The sequence below is a fragment of the Oreochromis niloticus genome, linkage group LG14, assembly GCF_001858045.2.
Source record: "Oreochromis niloticus isolate F11D_XX linkage group LG14, O_niloticus_UMD_NMBU, whole genome shotgun sequence".
NCBI classification, from domain to species: domain Eukaryota; kingdom Metazoa; phylum Chordata; class Actinopteri; order Cichliformes; family Cichlidae; genus Oreochromis; species Oreochromis niloticus.
Window position 1 is genome coordinate 33,658,155 of NC_031979.2, and position 18,869 is coordinate 33,677,023.

The window sequence follows — 18,869 nt, forward strand, 5'->3', positions numbered from 1 at the left end:
CTAGGAAACAAACACGTTTATAAATAGCTCGCGAAACAAACATTATTTTATGGCAATAGATTAATTAATTTTCGGAGAAGTAGTTTTCTGGAAGCTCAGAAAAGCCATACAAAATGGTGGTGGATAACTAACCGGACATAGTGGTGGTAGACAAACAGAAGAAGACGGCTCCGAATGACAGCAACAACAAGAAGATGGGACATGAGAAACTTGAGAAATACCAAGGGCTCAGAGAAGAGCTCGAGAAGATGTGGAGGGTAAAAGTAACAGTGGTCCCAGTGGTAATCGGAGCCCCAAGCTAGGCGAGCTCCAGGAGATCCCAGGAATACCATCTGAGATCTCTGTCCAGAAGAGCACACTTCCTAGGAAAGATACTGCGCAGCAACCTGAAGCTCCCAGGGCTCTGGTAGAGGACCCAAGCTGGAAGGATAAAGACTGCCCACAGGGGTGAGAGGGGATGTTTTTTGTATATATATGGGGTAAAAATTACATTTAGTTTTTTCTTTTGATGCGACACACCCTAAAATTCCATTTTTGACGAATAAACCCATTTTGTCATGAGATGAAGGGGTTTTAATTTAACAAATATGCAGAACTTTTAAAATGCCAAAACAAAAGCATATTTTATGTTTTCGTCCATAATATCAAAGCCAAATAAGAAAATGTTTCACAGTAAAGAAAACATAATAAATTGAAGGTTAACAGAAAAGAATGGTTAATCAGTTAGTTTACCAGTGTCATATTCCATGCTTACGCAAACTCCCTGTTAAATATAAACACATCTTTTAAAGAACAGTGACTATAATATATATGATTGTCCTGGGTTTTGGAGCCAAGCTTTTGCGTTGTTGGCATATTAAGTTCTATTTTTATTACAGTTTGATTTTGATTCATCCTGTCCTATTAGTATAGTTTTACTCTTAGTTAGACTTTGCAGTCTTAATCCCAAATTATATTGTCTTTGAGTTCTCCTTCCAACAGGGCTCTCTGTTGCTTTATTTGTGTAGTTGTAGTGTGAACTTCATAGCTCTCATAACACTGAGTCTTGTTGAAATTTCTTTTTGCTTCTAGTTCCTTGACTTGCTGCTCTCTTGTATTTTTGTTTATTAATTTATAGTTTTTATATTATATAGAGCAGGATGGAATCTTGTGCAACTGTGATCTTGGCAGGTTTAATCTTAGCTCTGCTGTGGATGTTTAATATGAAACACAAAAGGAACTGGCATTTACCTCCAGGACCCACTGCATTTCCTCTCATAGGAAACCTTCTACAAAAAAGCACCTTTTAAAAGCTTTGTTAAGGTAAGATTTTACTTTAGTTTAAAAATATTTGTGCTGTTTTTTAAGTTGTACAATCATTTATCTCATAATCTGAAGAGAGTAACACACTTTCTTCAAACACACTGAATGTAACTTTAACAGTATGTTGGCATTTAGACAAAACTTTAGCTGAATGCTTATCATTTAAATGATTCACATATCTTTAGTTCAGTGAAACCTATGGGGCAGTGATGACAGTATACCTAGGCTGGCAGCGGACAGTAGTTCTGGTAGGACACGATGCTGTGAAAGAAGCCTTGGTGGATCAAGCAGATGACTTCACAGGCAGAGCACCAACTCCCTTTCTGCACAACCCTAACAAGAAATATGGTAAAACAAGATCACTCAAATATGTTGTCTTTGTCAAGGCAAAGTGATTTTGATTCCTAGTGCTTTAATTCTTTCATGAATCAGCATGGCTTCTCTTCCATTACTTTGGCAAGTGGTTTAACCTTTCAGGTATAGGGAGCAGTAATGGGGAACGCTGGCGTCAGCTGCGACGCTTTACACTGACCACTCTAAGAGACTTTGGGATGGGACGCAAGGGGATGGAAGAATGGATCCAAGCAGAGAGCAAACATATGAGGGCCCCAATGCATAAATTAAAAGGTGTGGTTTCAGGTGCTGAAGGGTCATTTCACATGAAGCTGATGTAAAAAGTTTACTATGCACAGCCTATGTACCCATATTTATATAACATTAAAAAATAAAATGCTGAAAATTGAAAACAAATACATACATAGTCTAGTATCTGCAGTACTATATGGAGCACTATCGCCCCTAGTGACCACACCCCAATACCTTTGCACACAATTCAACTACAACTCTGGGTGCCCCAAGTGTGCGAACACTCTTGGATGAGAATGCCCTAAAGAAAGAGACAAGGACCAGTATTAAAGTCACTGACACATCATGCCAGATTACCAAAAAAGGAAACAAAATAAGCTGCCTATGAACATCACAGGATACTAGGATACTAATCACAAAAAAAGCATACTCCAGTGCGCTAATCCCACTAACCCATTATTCTCCACTACTGAATCGACCACCACCACCCAAAAAGAAAATATAACCTGCTAAAACAGAGATTTTTCGTGAATTTCAGGTGTATTCAGCTGTTGCTAATTGGCCACACCTAGTCAAGTGTGGATAAAAGCATACCACACCTGAGGCAGGCTTTCAGAGGAGGCTCACTAGCCTTTGCCTTGGTGGTACCAGCCATTTCAGCCAACCTCCTATGCCATTTAAGATAAAACCTCTTCTCACTGGAATTTTTATATTCATCTCCTTATTTATGATGCAGCTTTTGAGCCGCGTTGTAACATTAACACATAAGGATGCAAAACTGATATCAGAAAAAAACAGTCAAATGCATAAAACACAATTTTCTTGGAAAGCCATGTGCCAACAAACACACTCTTTGAATCTCTTAAAAAAAACCTGATTTGCCAGCGCCAAACTTGTAATAGCTTGAAAATGAGAAGAGCAGACTAAACAGTGGGAAAGTCGGAAGTTTGTGTCTGTCATAACTAAAGTGAAGTCCTTAATAAATTTGACAGATGCTTTCCCTTCTCTTCCAGGTTCACCATTTGACCCCACATTCTTATTGAGCTGTACAGTGTCTAATGTGACCTGCTGCCTGGTTTTTGGTCAATGGTTCAGCTATGAAGACAAGCAGTTCTTGCGCCTTCTTACGATACTTTCTCATATAGGAAAGCTTAACAGCAGCCCTGTGGGTCAGGTAACTGAAAGTGGGAGCTGACATTCAAAGGGGGACTTAAACATTAAATACAAATTTGATATTCATATTTTGTATAGGAATATATACATCAGAGTATATCCTGTATCTTTTGAAAATCCTACTGTAAAAATGACCCAAACACAGTAAATGCATCATTGTCTTTTCACATGACTGTATTGCGCTATGCTTCCTTACAACAGATGTACAACCTCTTTCCGAAACTCATGGACCATCTTCCTGGCCCCCACCACAAAGTTTTTGCAGAGTATGAAGAGGTGAGAGAGTTTATCAAGATGAAGATCCAAGAACACAAAGACACATTGGACCCCAGCTCCCCACGAGACTACATAGACTCCTTCCTTATTCAAATCAACCAGGTTGGAAAACTTAAGGATAACTTATAAAAGAATACTCAAAACTACTACTACTGTGTAGTATATTGTAGAGTATGTATATGCTTAATTTAGCTATGTCTGATTATAACACTCCTCTGTGAATTGTCATTTTATTGTGGTGGAAAGGTTTGTATGTTGTTGGGGGAATTTCTTTCTGACAGGGTCTCCCAAGGAAAAGTGGTCCTGGGTAAGGGACTAAATGAAAACCGATTCAGATAACCCCGATAAAGGCTTTTGGTACAAGAAACATTATCTTTCTAGTGGGTAAGGAGCATGATGTTAAGTTAAAAGACCCCCAGCTATAGGTGGTCAGACTTATTTCAACACATCGCATGGGCTCTGGAACCAAACTCTTGTTGAGCGTCTGGACTCAGTTCCAATCTGGAGTTGCTTGAGATGCAACAGGAAGGGGTCAGTATACTTGTATCTCCTCAGTTTTCTGCCTGCACTTTGGAATTTTCTCTGGTGGACAAGAGAGTTGTTTCCCTGCTCCCTGAGGTCAGGGAGTTGGCCCTGACACTTGTTTGCACTTATGTCCTTAACAGTTCACTACCCAGCTTTTTTTTTTTATGTCAGTGAGGGAATGGAAAGTTACCAGACTAAAAACTTTATCGTCAATAATGGGGGGAATGCAACACTGACTTGGACAATCACACTGAGATCTGGAGGAGTGTGCCTGGGAGGAACGCCAATTTGAACCTCAGTGGTGGTCTGTTATTGGATTTCTGTTCTGCCTCTATTTTTCTGTTTGCCTATAATGAACACTGTGTTCAAGCGATAGTTGTTGATAAGACCACGTGGCACCAGGACACCGTAGGTTGAAGGGGAATGATGAGTTTTGTTATTGCATCAGATCTGTGGCCATATGTCTTGAACCCTCAAGTGAAGAGAGGAGATGAGCTATCAACTGAACATTTCCAAGTGATACATTAGAATCCGGTGGCGAGGGAAGATGTTGAACAGATCTGTAAAAGTGTATACTAAGGGTGTGCTGGAAATGTCTGACAGAAGCCCTGGTCCTTGAAATCTTCAATTCATACAGCATTCTGAAGGAGGTTTGGGACATTGTGCCATATATACTACATTTATTAATCATAAAAAGTTGATTCTGTTCATCTGGACGTAGCATTTTCAGTGAAATGTTTTCCCACTTACAACATTATCTCTGGATGATAAGAATCAACTTTTTGAAATTTCCTCACCTGGATAATTGACCATGTGTTAATGTAGATCTATGCACTATGTTATGAACCTACATTGCCTATATGAACCTTTGCCTGTGAGTGGAGGGTAGCAGTAGCAGTAGCTGAAGAAAAAACTTGAATGTTGGAGTTTAGTGAGACTATGGAGCAGACTTTCGGTCAGCCTTGAAGTTATTCTCGCACATCATCAGCTGACTCAGGAGGGGAAAGCGGTGCTCTGCTCATATAGTATATATAGTGGATTGTTGCACACTTTAACTAAGAATATAGAGTGGTCGAGGCAGGCATATGCCAAGGATCTCCTCAATCTCACTGGCACGTCTTTCCAAGAGGAAACATGATCTGGAGACAAGGGGGACGACTCGCCCATCACTGAACGTAATCAAATGGGTTATAGAAACGTAAATGTCAAGAGATGTATTCTAAAACACTTCTTCAGTTGAGAATCAGAGAGGAGAAACACAGTTTTACTTGTATACAAGGGCAGCACAGAGCACCTGCAGTGAGAGTGAGGGCTCTGTGACACGCGCTCTGAGACTGCCCTGGTCTTTATTTATACATCAGTGGGTGTTTGTTCCTTACATTTGAATGTGGATGTTTAGGTGTCTGTCTGTGTGTGTGTGACCCCATAAACGACTTCCCTAAACCTGCTGGTCTGGAAAATCCAACAGTTCATCTATATGTAAAAAAGGCACTTAGACTAAAACTGACATAGCTACGTTTATCCGACCGTAAAACAATAAAAGAAGGTACAACCTTTCCCATGCTCCTAGGATGTGGGCGGGTGAATGCCAGAACACTCTGGAATGCACACAAACCTCCTAGGATGAGACAGTCTTTCAATATACCATCAACTACATACTTCTAAACACAAATGATTACATACAGCATTCTACCATAAGTAAACTTATATTATTAAAAGATTATACTGACTACTAAGTACAATTTTATATTGACAGTAAACCCCACATACAGTAATGATTTCGCGTATGCAAAGTTTATAGGTGTCATCCCACACACACTGGAAAAAAAAGGGAAAAAGGGCCAAATTACAGGAGTTGGCCATCTGAGGGGCATGTGACTGCAATGGAGGATAGTCTATAAGATATCAAGCTATTCAGATGTTCAGATATTGAGATGTTCAGTTTGAAGCCTTTGAGACACTTTGAGGTCCTTAAGATTTTCTTTTTCTTTAATATATCTTGAGATGTTTTAAGTTTTAATTTCAGTTCAGTTATGCACTTAAAGCACAAGCACTTTTTCAGTAACTTATCTTTCTTGTTGAACTGTGCTCCAAATAAAGAACTTTGTGTTGACAGGATTGTTAGTTAATCAATTACAAATGCAGCGTTCGATACTGTTGACCATAATATCCTATTAGCGCGATTAGAACATGCTGTAGGTATTACAGGTACTGCACTGCAGTGGTTTGTATCATATCTATCTAATAGACTCCAATTTGTACATGTAAATGGAGAGTCCTCTTCACACACTAAGGTCAATTATGGTGTTCCACAGGGTTCAGTGCTAGGACCAATTCTATTTACATTATACATGCTTCCCCTAGGCAGCATCATTAGAAGACATAGCATAAATTTTCACTGCTATGCAGATGACACGCAGCTCTATCTATCCATGAAGCCAGGTATCACAGACCAATTAGTTAAACTGCAGGAATGTCTTAAAGACATAAAGACCTGGATGGCCGCTAACTTTCTGCTTCTTAATTCAGATAAAACTGAGGTTATTGTACTCGGCCCTGAAAATCTTAGAAATATGGTATCTAAGCAGATTCTTACTCTGGATGGCATTACCTTGGCCTCCAGTAACACTGTGAGGAACCTTGGAGTCATTTTTGACCAGGACATGTCCTTCAACGCACATATTAAACAAATATGTAAGACTGCTTTCTTCCATTTGCGCAACATCTCTAAAATTAGAAATATCCTGTCTCAGAGTGATGCTGAAAAACTAGTTCATGCATTTATTACTTCCAGGCTGGACTACTGTAATTCTTTATTATCAGGATGTCCTAAAAACTCGCTGAAAAGCCTTCAGCTAATCCAAAATGCTGCAGCAAGAGTACTGACAGGGACTAGAAAGAGAGAGCATATTTCTCCTGTTTTGGCTTCCCTTCATTGGCTTCCTGTTAAATCCAGAATTGAATTCAAAATCCTGCTCCTCACATACAAGGTCTTAAATAATCAGGCCCCATCTTATCTTAATGACCTTGTAGTACCATATCACCCTATTAGAGCACTTCGCTCTTGCACTGCAGGCCTACTTGTTGTTCCTAGAGTATTTAAAAGTAGAATGGGAGGGAGAGCCTTTAGTTTTCAGGCCCCTCTTCTGTGGAACCAACTTCCAGTTTGGATTCGGGAGACAGACACTATCTCTACTTTCAAGATTAGGCTTAAAACTTTCCTTTTTGCTAAAGCATATAGTTAGGGCTGGACCAGGTGACCCTGAATCCTCCCTTAGTTATGCTGCAATAGACGTAGGCTGCCGGGGATTCCCATGATGCATTGAGTTTTTCCCTTCCAGTCACCTTTCTCACTCACTATGTGTTAATAGACCTCTCTGCATCGAATCATATCTGTTATTAATCTCTGTCTCTCTTCCACAGCATGTCTTTCATCCTGTTTTCCTTCTTTCACCCCAACCGGTCGCAGCAGATGGCCGCCCCTCCCTGAGCCTGGTTCTGCCGGAGGTTTCTTCCTGTTAAAAGGGAGTTTTTCCTTCCCACTGTCGCCAAAGTGCTTGCTCATAGGGGGTCATATGATTGTTGGGTTTTTCTCTGTATTTATTATTGTGCTATCTACTGTACAATATAAAGCGCCTTGAGGCGACTTTTGTTGTGATTTGGCGCTATATAAATAAAATTGAATTGAATTGAATTGAATTACAAATCAATATTGTCTGTATGGACAGCAATGCCCCCCTGCCCCCGTGGTGGTAAGCAATGCGGTTGAAAAATTTGGGTGCACCTAACTTTTGTGCTGGCGCACCTAAGAAAACAAGTTACGCGCACCAGTGCAACCGCGGCAAAAAGTTAGTCTAGAGCCCTGCAGTTATTTTTAATCAGAGTCCTTTGTGTATCTCTACAGGGAAGAGAAACTGTGTCGGCGAGTCTCTGGCCCGTATGGAACTTTTTATTTTCATAGTATCATTCCTGCAGGATTTCACCTTTTCCTGTGCTGGAGGCCCTGACAGTATAAACCTCATTCCTGAATACAGCAGTTTTATTAATGTGCCCTGTAGATACCATATCATGGCCACACCTCGTTAAAAAGATGATTTGTTCAGACAGAGTTATAGTCTGTTTGAAGCACTCGAACAAGGATGTCTTCATCAGCTTCTTGTGAAACAGTGATTTGATGTTTATTTTACAGTTAGTTTGCTAGTACCTCACTGATGTAGAACACACAACCATTACATGCAAATCTTTCATCTCATCATAACTGTGATTTCTGGTTTTTTTCATTTATTCTTTTTTTTTAATGAGTTATTGTTTCTTGGATTAATTGGACTGTTTTTCTCTACAGGCAATAAATATTACTACTATCTTGAACAAATAACTACTATAAATGGCTTTACACCTGTCAACAAATCATAAAGACTTTTATATATTTACTCAGTCTCATCATTGCTGTTAAAACTTTACACCCCCCCCCCCAAAAAAAGTCTAACAAGGACAAAGTAAAGTTAAAAAAAAATGTTCTCATGTGAAAAAATAGAGGTATATCACATTATACGTGAAAACTTTATTGTTCTAGCAATATACTTTTCATGTTTGTACAATATACTATCATGTTAGTACATTATACTTTCACATTTTAACAACATAATATCACGTTATTACAATATACATAATTATCAGGTTATACGAAAAACCTTTAACGTTCATACAATACAAATATTATATTGTACGAACGTGATAATTATATTGTTTGAACAATAAAGTTTTCACGTTATGACATATCTTATTGTTTGGACATGATATATTCGTTTGCCTTAAAACATAGTGAAGTGGATGACAGTGCAGATCAGAGTGCGAGAACATGGCTTGTTTATCGGAATTAATTAAGTTCTATTTTATGCTTGGATTGAGGCATGGGGAAATTTTGCTGTTACTGAGCAGTTGGGACAGTATTGTGATAAGCATGCAGGCACTCAGAAGAAACCTAAAACGCATGTGGCTGTACTGGAGAAAGAATGAGTCTGAGCCGATTGAGGTGGCACGATTTCTTTTTGATCAACTGGAGGGACACGGGAGGCTCCATGGATACAAACTACACCAGCTGAACTGCATTTACATAGGTTATGTTGTCACACAGAGTACTGCGAGACATTTACTGAAATATCTTGACCCTTATGGGGTTGAGCAATGACGCAGAAATCGCCTAATGCGATGCACATATGTTAATCCTGGACCGAATTTCATGGCATGTTGACTTCTATGACAAACTGAAGCCTTTTGGAATCTAAATAAATGGAGCCATTGATGGCTTTTCCAGAGTTACGATTTGGCTTCAAGCCTATTCAACAAACAATGATCCCAAAGTCATTGCTGGATATTTCATAGCAGAAGTAGAAAAGAAGATGGGCACACCAGCCAGGATTCGCTCTGATTTGGGTCATAATGGCAGAGATGGAAAGATTCTTGCACATGGATTGAAACAGTGTTATTACTGGGTCCAGCAATCACAATCAGCGTATTCAAGGCTGGTGAGCCTTTCTGAGACGGCATCATGGTCAGCACTGGATAAATCGTTTCCAGGAACTAAAAGACAATGACTGTTTTTCTGGATGTTTTTTGGACAAGCAACTCATATTCTTTACATGCCTGAACATCATCGAGGTATGTAACCACGTTTATATTCCTTTATTGAGTCAGCGTGTCTGTGAGTTAGAGAGAAAGAGAGACACAGAAAGAGAAACAGTTCGCTTTCACACCCACCATGCACATAAACCAGGCTTATTACCATTGTGTTCAGGATATGAAAAAATGCATATTTCACTGGCCAGAAACATAAAATCACACTGTCTAAAACAAGTCCATTCAATAATTACTTTAAAATTTCCACAATATACTGTTGTTCTTGTTGTTGAGTATTTTTGATAAACTCTGTTTTTCTGACTGATACTGTGTGGTGCTTTTGGTTATCATGTTGAGCCAAAAGAAATGTGTTCTTGTGAGATTTTCTTTTAAATTCTTAATATTTAACAGGAAGAGCTGCAGCAAGCTGCACATTTGTGGAACACCCACATAATACGCAGAAGCAGAAATGCAGTTGCTCCAAGTGGACGTCCGATTCTCATGTACACCATCCCTAATCTTTTTGAAGGACAGGATCATTGAAAGAGGTTGCTCGGGAGGCAGTGGATGCTTGTAAGCAAGAATGCCAACAAAAAGGACCTTATACCTGTGATGGAACAGTTTTCAGCTTGTGTTGCCTTATAATGTCAGAGAACTTCTTACTTCCACCAAGCACAGCCCATGAATCCATTGAACTGTATCTCTTCCTCAGAGCCTATATACTGAAGGAATTATAAACCTAAAAACATTGGGCTTTGGGAAGTTTTACTGACAATAGAAAAGACAATTATTACTATTTTGTTTTGATTTTCTGTTAAGATCATAGCAAATGAATGTCTAAATATATTTAACCAAATCTATGTTCTCCAGTGAAGAATCAAAATTAAGTCAGGTCCTTGACATTTACAAGTCCCACAGCCCCAACTGCGACTACGGTTCCTGTACTGCTACTTTTTCATTTTAAGCGGAGATCTTTAGTTGCAATGACACTACTACAATCCAGTTTTTGAGAATTTGTATCCTTTATTTTTAAACAAAGAAGGGATTACTTAAGTGTTTTATAATGAAATTGAACCCAATCTGGTTGATTTTGGGATGTCACCTTTTCAATTATATCTTTTTACTACAAAGAGCTTTATAAAAGTAGCATTGCTTTTCTTTTTTTTATATTTTGACTGAGACACTTATGCAAAAAACAGGTGTTTTGTTCAGCCTACCTTGTACTGCTCACACTCTCCATCTGGTTGTTCATGAGGGCCTTCTGTCACAGAGGAGTGTTGCTGATGCAGTGGCAGTTGGCCGCAAAATAGTTGGACATTTTAAACATTCTGCTTTGGCCAGCTCCCGTCTCAAGGACATTAAATTACAGATCAACCAGCCTGCGAAGCGGCTCCAGCAAGACGTTCAGACCCGCTGGAACAGTACCTTTTATATGATACAGTCATGGATCGAGCAGAAACGGGCTCTGGGAATATTTGTGTCTGAATATGGACTCCCTGATACGCTCATGGCTCACCAGTGGACACTGCTGGAGAAGGTGATATCTGGAGAAGGAGAAGGTGAAAGTGATATCTGTTCTTCATCCATTCGAGGAGTTAATTCGAAAAGTCAGCTCTTCAAATACCATTGCCGCAGCCGTCAGTCCAGCAGTCACTCTGCTCCACAGATTTCTAACAAGGGAGACTGATGAGGACCATGGGATCAAAGCAATGAAGGGAACTTTGGCTGCAGCTGTCAGGACGCAATTCACTGATGTGGAGGAAAACCCACTCTATAACATCACCTCGCTACTGTGTGTGACTGTAACTGTGTGACTGTGTGTGAATATAACTGTACGCAACTGTATGTGTCTGTGACTTTGTATTTAAATTTGTGAGACTCCAGCTTTCAGATTGGCTATGTATGTGTGAATATGACTTTTTATGTAACTCTGTGTGACTGCAAAAAATGGTAAGCAAACCTATTGTCAGCTAACTTTTTTCTTTTGCTGTTTTAGATATAAAAATTGTTTTTTACTCCAGCAACTGCTGCAAATGCCAAATTGATGCTGAAACTTGAGCTGCTAAGGTTGCCTGGAGACAAGCAGGAGCATCATGACCTGAATGAACCACCTTCAAGAAAAGCACGCAGTGAACAGCCCACTACTAGTCTGGACAGCATGTTTGATGAAATTGCAGATGAGCAGGCATCAGCATCGGTGGGCAGAGCTGCGGTAAGTTCTAGTGTAAAGTTAGAGACATATCTTGGAGAGGCCGCAATTTTACGAGAATACAAACCACTACAATACTGGATGGTTAATAAAGTGCGGTTCCCAAATCTGGCTAAACTGGCAGGCAGATACCTTTCAGCACCGTGCACAAGTGTTAACAGTGAAAGGCTGTTCAGCTCAGTGTCACACATTGTGAATGGAAGCAGAAACAGGCTCACAGCTGATCATGGAGAGATGATTCTTTTCATCAAAAAGAACCTACCTCTCAATTTCCCAAAAACAGCTTAGTTCAGAGGTCACACCATTGCTTTCTGACTGAAATTTTTTTGTTTGATTAAAATGTGGACACTCCGCAATAGGTGGTTCATTAATGTTATGTGGATCTGAAAGCTGTAGACAGTGCCAAATAGTTCACTGTTATTCTGTTTGGATATAATATGGACATTGTGCAATAATTTATTAGACGTGTTTATTTTATTCTAAAACCTAATTTTTATTTATTTTATTCTGAACAGAAGTGTTTATTTTTCAATCTGAAAGTTGGAGAGAGTCCCAAATAGTTCAGTGATATTTTCTTTATTACAATGTGGATACTCTGTAATAGGTTCATTAATGTTATGTCTATCTGAAAGCTGAAGACAATGCAAAATACTTTGGCTATTTTGTTTGTTTGTTTACAATATGGACATTCTGCAATAATTTAACAAAAGTGTTTATTTTATTCTGAAATCTAATTTGTATTTTTTTATTCCAAACAGAAGTGTTTATTTATTATTCTGAAAGCTGGAAACAGTGCCAAATATTTCACTAATATTTTGTAGAATTACAATGTGGACATTCTGCAATAATTTAACAGAAGTGCTCATATATTTTACTTGAAATTTTATTTTTGTGGTCATTTTTAATAATATTTTATTTTTTATCGTCAGCGAATAAAATAAAATCTGTCTTCCAATTCATTGCATTTTTTTTGTGTGTGTGGTGGAAGTATCGGGTTTTGTACTCGGTATTGGCAAGTACTCAGATCCAAGTATCAGTATCGTATTGGTTTAAAAAATTGGTATCGTTTCATCTCTAATTCTCATTCATGAAATCTTGTTTTCAATTTGACTAAACACATTGTGCAACTACTATTCACTTTATAGCATTATTTAACGATAAACAAACACTGATAGATGTTAACCTCCCTTTAATTTGTGTTTAAGAAGAAGAAAACACGGACTCTCGATAAACACTACAAAACTTAACTTCTATGCCAATCTTCTGTGTCATTTATTCCATTCAACAATTGCATCAAACACACTGCCTTACAAAAGTTACAAAATGATTGGTGAAAAAGTAAAATAAAGATACTTGAAAAATAAAGATACCTGAAAATGATTAATATTAAATCTTTTGATAAATTACAAAAAAAAGCATCCCCTCTAGCAGACATCTTATATCCTACAGAATTGCACCACAGACCTGTTGAAATGACCTTGAAAGATCGTAAGAACTCTGTAATTATAAACACAGTTCACCTCTTGCTGCCAACCAATATGAACTGATTAAACATGCTTAGTTAACATTTAAGCTCGTTAAACTTTTAAGTATGAAACTTCCCTCCGCAGGGCTCTAGACTAACTTTTTGCCACGGTTGCACTGGTGTGCCTAATTTTTTTTCTTAGGCGCACCAGCACAAAAGTTAGGCACACCCAAATTTTTCAACTGCATCGCTTAACACCAGAGTTTTACATGTGCACTTTTTGGGTGGAAAATTGCTGTCCATACAGACAATATTGATTTGTAAATGATTAACTAAAAATCTTGTCAACACAAAGTTCTTTATTTGGAGCACAGTTCTACAAGAAAGATACATTACTGAAAAAGTGCTTGTGCTTAAAGTGCTTTGGCACTCTTTGGTAATATTGTAGACAATGTTAAACTTAGTCATCACATCGACCTCTTCTGATGACCTGTTTGCTGCTGCCTGTTGTTGAAAGGCAGTGGGGAGAGGGGACACTTGCACAGTGCATTTATCACAACATATAATGTGTTTTCTGGATACACTGTGCTTTTTCAGCGTTCAAAGATTGATGGCTCCATGTCAGAGTACTGGCTATGAATTTTTAGACGGATCAGGCCTTAACTTAACAAAAAGGTTATCAATAGTTCTTTTTGTCTGTCGGGCCTAGGCTACTCACTAGGGCTGGGTACCGTGACTGATTTCTATAACCCATTTGATTCTGATTCACAGGGTCCCGATTCAATTCGATTGTGCGTTTCATTATGTTTCCTGTTTTATTTTGAAAGAGGTCCTGTGTTCCTGTGTTCATTGTGTTTAGTTTTAAGCTTCCCCTGTGATGTCGTTATGTTCATTTGTTTCAGCTGTTCCCCCATGTGTTGCCACTTCTCCTGATCACCTCATGTGTGTATTTAAGTCCGCAGTCTTCCTGTGTTCAGTGTCGCATCCTCCCTCATAGCTGTGTGTGATTTTCCCTGTGCCTTCTTGTGCATTAGTTTTCCTAGTTTAGTTTTGTATTGTTATTTGTGTCCCACCTCACCAGCAATAAAGCTGTGTTTTTTGAGTTTACTTTTCGTCTCTGTGAGTTTGCATTTGGGTCCTTTTCTGCCTACACACAGCTGTTTTGTAACAACACTAAATTTACATGAGCCAGGAAACTGAGCGTGTTGCTCCTTTATTACGGTCTTCTTGACAGCTTACAATTGTTTACAATTGTGGCTTGAATAACTTGATGAAAGGGTGAAACTAAAAAGAAAAAAAAGAAGAAGAAGAAGAAAGGAGAAAAAGAAGAAAGAAGAAGAAAAAAGAAATTAAAATATGATTTAGCTCTTTGACATGTGAAATAAATGCACCAAAGGAAATGGCTAGTGGTAGAAAACATGCATGAAAGTTGCTACTAATGATAAACAGTCATTTTAGCAATCCTTTCATATGCAAATTAGATCGCTAGCATCATTTCTATGTTCATTAACAGCGCTCTAAGCAAAATCAACTTCTAGGATAAGGTTAATTCCTGGTACAAGTACATTCACAAAACAATCTCTAAATCAGCTCTGATAAAACATATAAAGCAAACCAGAACAGTCAATAAACTTACAGCCATTGCTTTTGAAGGTGTAAATAAAGATTCAGGACACAGGAAGTGAAATTTAGACATGGATAAGCAGGTTTTCTGTACAATGTTTTTTTTCCCCAACTGACTGAGGTATAAGCAGAAGTTTGCGCCATCAGAAACTGAATTTGAATAAGTTAAATTCGAAATTTGAATTGCTCAGATTGAATCTGAATTGCTCAACTTGAATAAAAGATTCTAAAACTGAAATTGAATTAGCGTAATTGAAATCCATTGTACCCCCCTCCGTATCCCCCTCGCTACCCCCCTCCGCGAATCGCTACCTTATCGTGGTGGAGGGGTTCGTGTGTCACAGGGATCCCAGGGGCTATGTTGTCTGGGGGCTTTTGCCCCCGGTAGGGTCTCCCATGGCAAATTGGTCCTGGGTGAGGGACCAGACAAAGAGCAATTCAGAAGACCCCTATGACAAGACCATCGAGAGAACAGTTCACCCTGCCCGGGATAGGGTTACCGGGGCCCTGCCCTGGAGCCAGGCCCAGGGAGGGGTGCCCGAGGGCGAGCGTCTGGTGGTCTGGCCTTAGTCCATGGGATCCGGCCGTGCACAGCTCAAAAAAGGGACATGGGCCCATCTTCCTGCAGCCCCACCATCCGCAGGAGAAACCATAGGGGTCGGGTGCATTGTGAGCCGGGCGGTGGGCAGGAGCGGAGGTCCTGGCGGACCGATCCCCAGCTACCAAGACTGGCAATTGGGACATGGAATGTCACCTCTCTGGTGGGGAAGGAGCCTGAGTTAGTGCGTGAGGTTGAGAGGTACCGGCTAGATATAGTCGGGCTCACCTCAACGTATGGCTTGGGCTCTGGAACCAGCCTCCTGGAGAGTGGCTGGACTCTGTCTCAGTCTGGAGTTGCCTCTGGTGAAAGGCGGCCGAATGGACTCCAGCATCTCCATTGCCGAAGCCACTGCACTGAGCTGCAGCTGCAAGGTAGTTGGTGCCTGTCGTGGTGGTAATCCCCGAACCAAATGGTGGACACCAGAGGTGAGGGGAGCCACCAAGCTGAAGGAGTCCTATCGGGCTTTTTTAGCCTGTGGGACTCTGGAGGCAGCTGATAGGTACCGACAGGCCAAGCGGAACGCAGCGTGGGCAGTGGCTGAACCAAAAACTCAGGTGTGGGAGGAGGTCGGAGAGGCCATGGAAAGACTTTCGGACTGCCTCGAAGAGATTCTGGCAAACCGTCAGGCGACTCAGGAGGGGGAAGCAGTGTTCTACCTGCACTGCGTATAGTGTGGGTGGAGCGCTGCTGACTTCGACTGAGAAAAATGTCAGGCGGTGGAAGGGATACTTTGAGGATCTCCTTAATCCTACTGGCATGTCTTCCGTGGAGGAAGCAGAGTCTGGGGACGAAGGGGATGACCCGCCAATCTCTGGGGGCGAGATCACTGAGGCAGTTAAACAACTCCTTGGTGGCAAAGCCCCTGGGGTGGATGAGGTCCGCCCTGAGTTCCTGAAGGCTCTGGATGTTGTAGGGCTGTCTTGGTTGACACGCCTCTACAATGTTGCGTGGGGATCAGGGATCTCAGGGTGGAGATCAGTACCTCTGGATTGGCAGACCAGGGTGGTGGTTCCCATCTTTAAGAAAAGGGACCGGAGGGTGTGTTCCAACTACAGGGAAATCACACTCCTCAGCCTCCCTGGGAAAGTCTAAGCCAGGGTGCTAGAGAGGAGAGTCCGTCCATTAGTCGAACCTCAGATACAGGAGGAACAATGCGGTTTTCGTCCTGGTCGTGGAACACTGGATCAGCTCTTCATCGTACAGTTGCAAAGGTGGATAGGAAGCTTGAATCTGCATTAATGCAAGAGAGTGGTTCAGTTGTAGCAAAGGTTTGCTTCTTTTGTGGAGCTGGGCATATGTTAGATCCTTCATTTGAAGGAAGGTTGCACAGTGAAAGATTATCCTTTTTGAAAGAGAATGCAGTGTGTTTTGGCTGTCTGTCATTGGGCACAAAAGCAAGGACTGTAGGAAACGTCTTCTAAAGTCTGTAATCAGAAACTTACACATGCACTCCAAGCAGAGGGAAAGTGTTTCAGTGCAAACTAAAGGAGAAGGAGAACCACCAGATGAAGGGTCTACGTATTCTGTGCAAAGCAGTGGTGTTACTAGGGCCGGTGAACAAAATTTCTCCATAATACCAGTTAGAGTGAAGTCCAAGAAAGGCAATCAGTCACTGATAACCTATGCTTTTCTAGATCACAGGAGTTCAGCATCATTTTGTACTGAAGGGCTCATGAACAGGCTGAACCTTTCAGAAAGGAAAACACCTGAAAGGGAGTGTTTCCTCAAATGTTTCTTTAGTCACATTAGAGTCAAAGCTTAAGAGAGACTTGCATGGCCAATAAGGACCATGCCATTAAAGGAATTCTCTCAGTACAAGCACTTGACAAGGCAGAGAATGTGGTTCTTTGCTATTGTCACAAAGCGAGATATTCAGATGAGCCAGATGAACCTCCATTCTCTCAGGTAGTAGTAGATTGTTTCGGACCTTTTCAAGTTAAGCGTGGAAGGTGTATAGTGAAGATGCATGGAATTATCTTTACATGTCTGGCGGTGACTGCTGTGCATTTGGAGGTCTTGTCATCTTTGGGCAAAGACTGCTTTATTAATGCGCTCCGATGATAATATCAAGACGGGGTCAGGTATTGGAGATGCGATCTGATAATGGTACAAACTTGATGGTTAGTGAACGTGAATTAAAAGCAGCGAAAATGGAATGGTGGAATCAGGCTCAGATCCATGATGCTGCTGCAAAAGGGCATAAATTGGTTTTTTTAATCCTACTACTGGTTCCCACCATGGCAGGGTTTGGGAACATCTCATAAGGTCTGTTAGGAAGGTGTTGAATTCCATTTTGAAAATGCAAAATTTGGATGATGAAGGCCTTTATACAGTTCTTTGTGAGGCAGAGGCTATTGTAAACAGCAGGCCAATAACCAAAGCCTCTAATGATCCTAATGATTTGGAGGCTTTGACTCCTAACCATCTGTTGCTGCTTAAGGCCACGACCAAGCCATTGATGCCACGTATATTGTCGATGTAGATGGAGGCAAGTGCAGCACGTCTTACCTGTTCGTGAAGCGCTGGGCTAAGGAGTACCTGATAGTGATGTGTCGGCCGCAAACGAAATGACTCCTAGAGCCGGATCTTTGAAGTGAACGACGGGAACTGGCTCCTTATTGGGAGCCGTGTTTCTTTTTTTTCCTCTTTCTCTCACCCTCTCTGTCTCACTTGTATGGGCTCAAATTATGGTCATAAATATTTTGTACTTGTAAATCAGGATTTGTTTGTGTAAAAAGAATTTGTGTGTGCGTAAAAAAGTTTTGTGTGTAGACTTAGCCAAAAAATACGTGTGAAACTCTGCACTCAAGTTTCAAGTTACAAGTACGAATTTTGACCCTATTTTTCTTCCTTTCATCTGATTAGTCAATGTCATGTCAATCACAAATTTAACTATCCAATCAGAGAACAGATGGGTTTGGCTATTGGAGCGGTGCTTTATGGAGCTTTGATTTACAAGTACAAAATATTTATGACCACAATTTGAGCCCATACGGTAGTTACCCTCGCAGTAGCACAGGAACAGAGGAGGAGGGAGAGGGAGAGAAAGAGAGCCAGGGGCAACAAGAAGAGACAACATCATCACATTAGAAAGATATAGTAGTGAAAATGAGTGACACCAAGAAAAGAAGCAAAATCTGGAGCCATTTCAATTTTATTGACAATACATAGGCAGAGTGTAGCGTCTGCAAGAAATATATCATATAGAGCCGGCTCCACAAACAACCTGCACAGGCACCTGAGAACTGTTCACCCATCAGTGCAATGGGAAGATAAAACGCAGTCACTTGAGTGTGATATTAATGAAGTGTGTCTACTGTGACTGTTGCTGCTGCTGCATCTATAGTATCTTGCAGTATACCACCCTAAACCATCCCAGAGCTCTATTAGACAGTTTTTGCAGAAGTCTGTGACCCCCAGCAAGACAGAACTCAATTGATAAAGACCTGTCAAAAATAATTGCAAGAACAAATAGCTCAGAAGTGCATTACATG

At 40.5% G+C, this 18,869-nt stretch overlaps 1 pseudogene; it reads left to right on the forward strand.

Moving 5' to 3' along the window:
• The first annotated feature begins 835 nt into the window (after positions 1–835).
• Positions 836–5,942, forward strand: LOC100708224 (cytochrome P450 2G1-like; annotated as a pseudogene).
• Positions 5,943–18,869: the final 12,927 nt, after the last annotated feature.